The sequence below is a fragment of the Myxocyprinus asiaticus genome, chromosome 9 (assembly GCF_019703515.2).
Source record: "Myxocyprinus asiaticus isolate MX2 ecotype Aquarium Trade chromosome 9, UBuf_Myxa_2, whole genome shotgun sequence".
Lineage (NCBI taxonomy): Eukaryota > Metazoa > Chordata > Actinopteri > Cypriniformes > Catostomidae > Myxocyprinus > Myxocyprinus asiaticus.
In genome coordinates this window covers 35,617,673-35,625,525 of record NC_059352.1, presented here as the reverse complement: position 1 = coordinate 35,625,525, position 7,853 = coordinate 35,617,673, and positions in this window count along the sequence as shown.

The window sequence follows — 7,853 nt, the reverse complement described above, 5'->3', positions numbered from 1 at the left end:
TTCTCGTGATTACAACCTAATTGTCTCATGATCTCGACATAATAAAAGTTTTTTTCTCTTGATGTTGACATAACAAAAACTTTTTTTCTTGATTACGACTGAACCCTCTAGTTGTTTAATTTTTTTAAATGACCCCAAACATTATAAAATAAGATTATTAACTCAAATTAAAAATGTTATTTGCTTATCTCATGCCTACTGATTGTGTCCCTTCTGACCCATTTTTTATACAAGTATTAGGAGAAAACATGGATTTATATATATATATCTTATTTTTTTTATTTTTTATTTTTTTTAGAATGACATGTCTGGTCTGCATAGGAAAATCATTTATTATACCAGCAAAATCACAATTGTGATCAAAACTAACAAACAATAATTTGTGCTGTTTGTAGGCTCAGTTTGTTGCATTAAGTAAAATTTGTTTAGTCTTGTGAGAAAGGGCAAATTAATTCACTCTATATTTAAGAAAATTATAAAATTTATTTATCACAACAAACACAAGTTTTAACATTTTTTTTTTAAACAGATCCTTAACAAGAAACATTCAACAATAAACCAGTGATACTAATGTTTATTGATACCCAATGTGTACAGTTCTCCTCTGTGCTACTGTGCACATGATGAACAGATCTTTTGTACATTTATGTTTATTGCTTCTAAAAGTGATGCCTTTTGATTCATGGTTGTAAAAGAAATAGTGTAGGCCTACTGTGTTTGTAAACACATTATTGTTTTGTTTACATTCATAAAATTTATATACTGATAAATATGCAATTGAAAACCTCTCCCTTCTCCATCACATGATCATACGGAACTCAAAATGTTTCTACCGAATGTTCCAGTACCCTGACATCAACCCTATTCTGTTGAGTTACTGACAAGTGCGTTCACCTATCAGACATCTTTGCATATCAAATGTGTTAACCTTTTCCTGTGGCACTACTGATAGTGTGTTTGCATGCCAAACACAAACTGAGAATAGTCCCTTGCACAGTATTCACAATGTACAGACCGTTTGTAAATGTATGCATATTACATCTGAAAGCAATGCCTTTTTTGAGTGTACTCTGTTTGTAAACACATTATTATGTTTTTTTTCACAAATAATAGTTTTCTTCCTTCATATTAGGAAAAGCTGTTGAATATAAAGCATTCATAATTATTTAAAAAGAGTTTTTTAGAGGCATGAAATACTGAAAGGGGACCAAAAGCTCAAAAAAGCTCTCTAATAGCAAAAACTCATGTTAGGGCATAACGGTAGAGAATACTTTTGTAATAAGTTGATAATGTCATGGGAGAGAGTCAGCAAGAAAATGTAAAACAGAAAAGAAAAAAGATGTATACAAAGATGTACAGTATATTTTTTCCAGGTTGCCTGCCATAAAAGAGGATGGGGTCAAAATGACTCCAAACATAAGCGATATAGTTAAAATGTAAACAGGGACTTTGAAAACCATGTAACATGTAAAGTATATATTTATGTGTTTTTCTAATAAATCTAGGAAAGTCAGAAAGATTCAAGTAAAAAAACAAAAAAAAAAAAAAACAAATGCATATTTTTAAGAGATTGCAAAGTTGCTGTGGGGTTAATTTGACTCCAGACATAACAGGAGGGTTAATTCATCACTGCAGGATACTCATGTTACATATTGATTTAATCTCAGCATTAAGAGAGAGGGTGTCCTCTTTAGTGAGGAGAACCTCACTAAAATGGAGTAAGAAAAGGAATGATCCCTTTGTCATGTTTCTTTCTAGTTTCTTTTCTAGAATACATGTTTCGGGCCCCATTCACACAGAGATCCCAGAAAGACATTTCTTCAACTGTTCTGGCACTGCAAGATTTTGTTTATTCACACTGCCCAAACTTTCACATAATCTGTGCTCACATTCACACACATCCCAGAAAAATCCTGTAAAGACAAAAGTGACATCACAATGTGAGGTCTAATGCAGGGGTGGTTCTATATCAGTGGATATTTGGGGCTTAGCCCAGATGTCTGTAGAAACATAAGGGGCCATCCTTTGATGAAATATCAGAATATAATACACTTTATAATAAAAGTTTAAATGTTACATCTGTGATATGTAATTTATATTGTAAATCTTTAAATGTCACAGGAACTAAAACGTCCCACTAACTTTTGTCTCAGCTTTAGATCCACTCAAAGATCAGAAATTGCTTGCTTTTAACTCTTTACCTTTATTAAACTTTTTAAACTTTATATACTGTAAAAATGTGATTTAAAAAAACACTATATTGTCCTTTGCGACTTTCCATAGTTCGACACACATTGTGTACAATTGACTGTTTTGAAGCCTATTATTGATTTGTCAGGTGTTTTAAGTTAGTTTACAAGATAGCAGTCTGTAAATGGGCAAAAAAAAAGTGATTATAAGTTAAATTAGTTGCTAGATTTGCCAAAGTTTGTGAGGATAATAGCATAGTGTCTTAATAAAAGTGTTGTGCAAGAAAAGCAAATGCCCTAGCTTGTGACTTAAAGTTTGCAATTTCTTCGAGCACATCTGCAAATTATTCGAGCACATCTGTATATTTATATCTGTTTGTTTTCAGGTTTATATATCTAAATATTTGGTACTTACTGCATCTGAATGGACCAACTCAACCCAGTTTCCAATATCTCATTAAGACAGGAACGTTGACCTGACACACACAGCCTCAATTGCGCATCGCGAGTGCTCTTCATGCGTGCTTGCACATACATGAGTGCTGGCTGCTGAAAAGCAGCTGCTTACAAGACAGTGCATATGTACTAATTTGAGTGTGTATTTGGTGTTATCGATACAGTAGAAAGACGGATATAATTAATTTATATATATTACTTAATATTAAAATATATTGTTAAAATATAATATGTTTTATTATACAGCAGTTAGTTCCAGTCCTCGAATCTTATTGGACAAGAGGCTTTCCAAGAGTGCTGATATCTCAGAACAGTAGCACTCGGACTCTTTACTGTTTGTATCACTCCACTTGTGTTTGTGGTGTTCTTAACTAAAGTGTAAAAGCAGCACAGATGTAAAAAGCAGCTAATGTCATTTTTCCATGTGACATTAAAGATTTTAGCTAGCAGGTGACAAAAGACCATTTTATGTGTAGTGAGCCAGTTGAGTTGACAACGTTCATTTGAGTCAGCATTGCCAGTCAGTCAGTCAGTGAGTGGTTTCTTTGAAGAAATCGGCATTGTTTCTCACTCCATGATTGCTCAGATTACTACTACACTACAGCTGGGAAATAGAGTTAAACTAACAGCTTCAGCATTAAAGCTCATCACAGCTGAGAGACACAACAGATGAAGTAATCACACATACTCAAGGTGCTTACCTACAGGAGTTTCCGTGTCAGTACTCTGTGCTACAGGTCCTGCAGAAAGGATCAAAAGCACAACAGATGAAGTAATCACACGTACTCAAGGTGCTTACCTACTGGAGTTTCTGTGTCAGTACTCGGTGCTGTAGAAAGAATCAAAAGCATGCAGCACCCAGTTTTCTATTCATTGTCATTCATCATTCATGAATGAAGCAAAATGAATAAAGTTTTTATTCTGCAAGAACTGACTGTCAGGTTTGCACACAGCTAGGGTAAATTGCATCTTATCTGTGCATTTGGAAGAGTGTTTAGGCTTATTTAAGTTCAGACCTTCTTAATAGTCCCTTTTTATAACATGCCTTGCTGATCTGACACAGATTCCATGAACGCATGTGATGAGTGTTTGTCCTCACACTGCTGTCATTCAAATACACTGCACTGTTAATAAATTGCACTGTTTATATCTCTGCTCTCTTTTTGCAAATAATAAAGCAAACTTTTTGTAATCAAGAGTAATGAGAGGGTCTGTATCAGAGAATTTTTTTTTTTTTTACTAAAAACTTTGCAAAGTAGAAGTTGCAACAAATTTAAAAACTCAAATTACAACTGTAAAAAAAAGCTACTTAAACCTTTAAGCTTGCGAGAAAATAAATAATTGTCAAAATATTAATAACCACAGTCTTGACCAACAGAAAATCTTAGATTTTGAAAAAAAAAAAAACATCTTAGAAGCTGTACTTTCCAATGCATGCAGGCATTATGACCAAAACTGAACAATTTATTTGAAATTTGCAGACAAATTAGAAGTGTTCCGTTTTGATCATTTATAAAAAAAAAAATAAAAAAAAAATTGCACTGTACATATTATTGCAATCAGTAAAAACACAAAACTCATCAAATAGCCATGTGTCATATGTTGTTGGAAAGCTCTCAAAGAGTAGAATATAAACAGCCTATTTGTTTTATTCACAGATAGCGAGTAATAGCTAAGTATATGTCTTTGACAATTATGTTTATGTGGCTTACATGCTGCATTTTCACTTATAACTGCATGAAAAACAGAACATAAAATATCACATACCATTACTTAGCTGAGGCGATTATCTTTCAAACAAGTCCACACACATATGGCCACTTGGATATGGTGTCAAGTAAATGACACAGACTCAGTGATGCAGACTCATTGAGCCAAAAAGCATTCATTCTGTGAAATTGCATTACATGCTATGCAAACCTTTAGTCACTGTTGTGTTTGCATGTATAATAAGTTCTTGTATACAATTATTACGTTTTATTTGTTTGGAAAGGCTTTTGGACACATGGATATGTTTTTGGACACTATGAAATATATATATATATATATATATTTTTTTTGTAACACTAAATTTTTCTCAGATACAGTCGTGTGGATTATTTTGATGCACCCTAAATATGCATTTTGGACCGTCAAAAAGTGGAGTACATTCACTTGCATTGTTTAGAGGAGGAGGCCTGAAATGAAATCCTAAAAGTCTTAAATTCTGTTTTGATGAAGAAAGAAACTCAGATACATCTTGGATGGCCTGGGGGTGAGAAAATTATCAGCAAATTTTCATTTTTGGGTGAACTATTCCTTTAAGGGTTAAAAAAGTAACTAAGTATTTGTACTTAATTAGTTTACACCACTGCATAAAAATAAAGTTATTAGTTGTGGGAGCTGTCCGGCCAGAGATGCTGAAATAAGGCTGAAACCTTTGCCAGTATGTCCAGAAGTTTGTCTTCTAAATATGAAAATAGTTTAGAAATATTGTGTGAAAACCCAGCCCTTTTTGAGACATTAGGCAAGATGTGGAATAAAAAGATTTTTTTCAATAAAATTAAAGAAATTAAATTTGTGGGGATTTTTATCCGATAGGCCGGGCTTCCTGGAGCACTATGTAAAGGTTTGGGGAGTAACGGAATACATGTAACGGGAATACATATTTAAAATACTAAATATAAGTAACTGTATTTCACTACATTACAATTTAAATCATTGGTAATTAGAAAACAGTTACATTCAAAATGTATTTAGATTACTGTAGAGATTACTTTGCATTGTATTGTCATTTGTTTAATTTAATATTTAGTCCTTTCAGATGGAAAACATTTATACATATAAAGGATGCAATCCAAAGTGCATTTGAGCAGCGGTGAAGCACTTTCTTATGATGTGTTACATTCATACGAGCAGACAGAGAAGTAAGTTTGAAGTAAGTTTGGAGCCCAAGAAATAGAGATAAACCTTGTGTAAATTGTCAGCTTTACGCAAAGATAAAATACTATTTCTAGCCATTTTACATGCATGTTACCAGGCACGATCATATTTTTTTATCAAGAAAATTCACGTTGGATCATAATATCTTTTTTCTTAGTAAGACCTTTGATATTAGGGCAAAAATCATATTCTTGATAATAATTTTTGTATTGTTATCCTGTAAAAATATCTAAAAATCCTTAAAACAAGATCAGTTTGATTTATATTGTTTTAGAAACAACACTGCATAAGATATTTAGGTTTTTCAGAGATGTATTTTTAACATGTGTATTTTGTCTTACTGTACTGGCAGTTTTTATAGTCAAAACAAGTGAAAAAATCTACCAGTGCTGAAGAAGTAATCCAAAGTATTTAAAAAATGTTACTGACTTTGAGTAATCCAATGAAATACGTTACAAATTACATTTTACAGCATGTATTCTGTAATCTGTAGTGACATTTCAAAAGTATCCCTCCCAACCCTGACTATGTAGAATGTTAGTCACATGCAAGTAGTTCTTAATCTCTACAACAAGTTTCCTAAAAGCATCGTTATCAAAGTAGCACATAAAAACATTAGAAAATTAACAAGAGGCTCCACTTGGAAGTCCATTTCGTGCAACTACTCGCGCCTTTCACAGTTTATCAAAAAAAAAGGGAGCCTAGTCTGTTTACATGGCTAAAAGTTATTAACGCCTAAACTCATATACTGTAAGTATTGTTGTATTTGGATAACTTTGATATAATGTATGTAAAGAGATTATTTGCTGGTATTGATATTTTTCCTAAGAGGTGTGGTACTACTGTTGTTCTTAGACATAGGCTATAACAGCTTCATATAGTTGAGTTTCTCAAGAGCATTTTTTAATATATCGCATTTCCATGTATATCATTTTATAACTAATAATCTATCTGCATAAGGTTTATAATTGCTGGATTATTATTGTTTGGCAGATTGTTTTTCATCCATCCATTAATTTTCTATACCTGCTCCATCCTATGTAGCTTAACCAGGGTTTTACGGGGGGTGCTGGAGCCTATCCCAGCTCGGGCCACAGATAGGAAAATACCCTGAATAGTCTGACAGATTGTTAATTTGACTAAAATACTAATAGTTATTATTATTATATTTTCCTTTAGAAAGATACCTCTATCAAAATGTGTAAAAAAGCAAGTTTGGAATGTAAAAAAGATGAAAACTGAGAACTGTGCTTTCTAACAGTTTAGCCAGCGATGGCCCACTTGTATTAAAATTAATGGGAGAAATTGGAACACCCAATATGGCGGGTGTAGAAGAGAAAGTCCTGCCTTATAGGTAAAAAAGCCAATCATCTTTTAGAAACAGACATCATCTGTCAATTAAAGTGAAATTAAGAGTCGTTTGACCTGATTTTCTGTTTGAAAATTTTGTTTTTAAAATGGTGCACCTGCACCCCTTACAAAAGGTGGATAAACAATGCAATTTAGCACTATAGTACAGTACAATACAGACCTAAATCAAGAATTTAAAATGGGTTTTGGTCCTTTGCTTAAAACTTGATTTCTCCATAGTATGGTTGACACTTCCGTGGAATTGCCTATGTACATTAGCTGGACAAGCCATAAAAATACTGTTCTTAGTGTGATCTGAGCTAAAGAAGCAACATTTTTGGTACCATTGTTGTCAGATTTTAATGCTGACTTTAAATATTTTATTTGATCATAATTCTATTTGATAGAACTGTTTGCAAATCAAAGATTTTGATATTTTGTGCAAACTTTTGAGAATGAATTGAGAACAGGGCAGACATTACCACCAAAACCAGGACTGCTTTGACTACTTTAACATAAATTCATAGATATTTATTCTTACAAAGAATGTTTCAGGTTTAACACAAGTTTAACTCTGTCACAATTCCACAAACACTGTCATAATCAACCCTCTTTTTCTAAAGAAAAATATATCACGTTCAGTAAGGCACATATAAAGAAAGAAAACGTGTCCAATACACAAAATATTAAATATTCACCATTTCAAAAGTATAACCACAATACTTAAACATAATATATGTTAACATGACTTTAGTGTGATATAATCGCTTGGGATGGCTGGGATAAGATAAAGTATTTTAATACCGAAAAGTTACACACATTAGCTTGTGTAAAAAGTGAATATGTAAAGTTACATTTACATACATTTCAAGAGTTGAGAATTGCATCATTCATCCAGATGAATAAAAACAGTTGTCTCTTTCTCACTCTACTGTG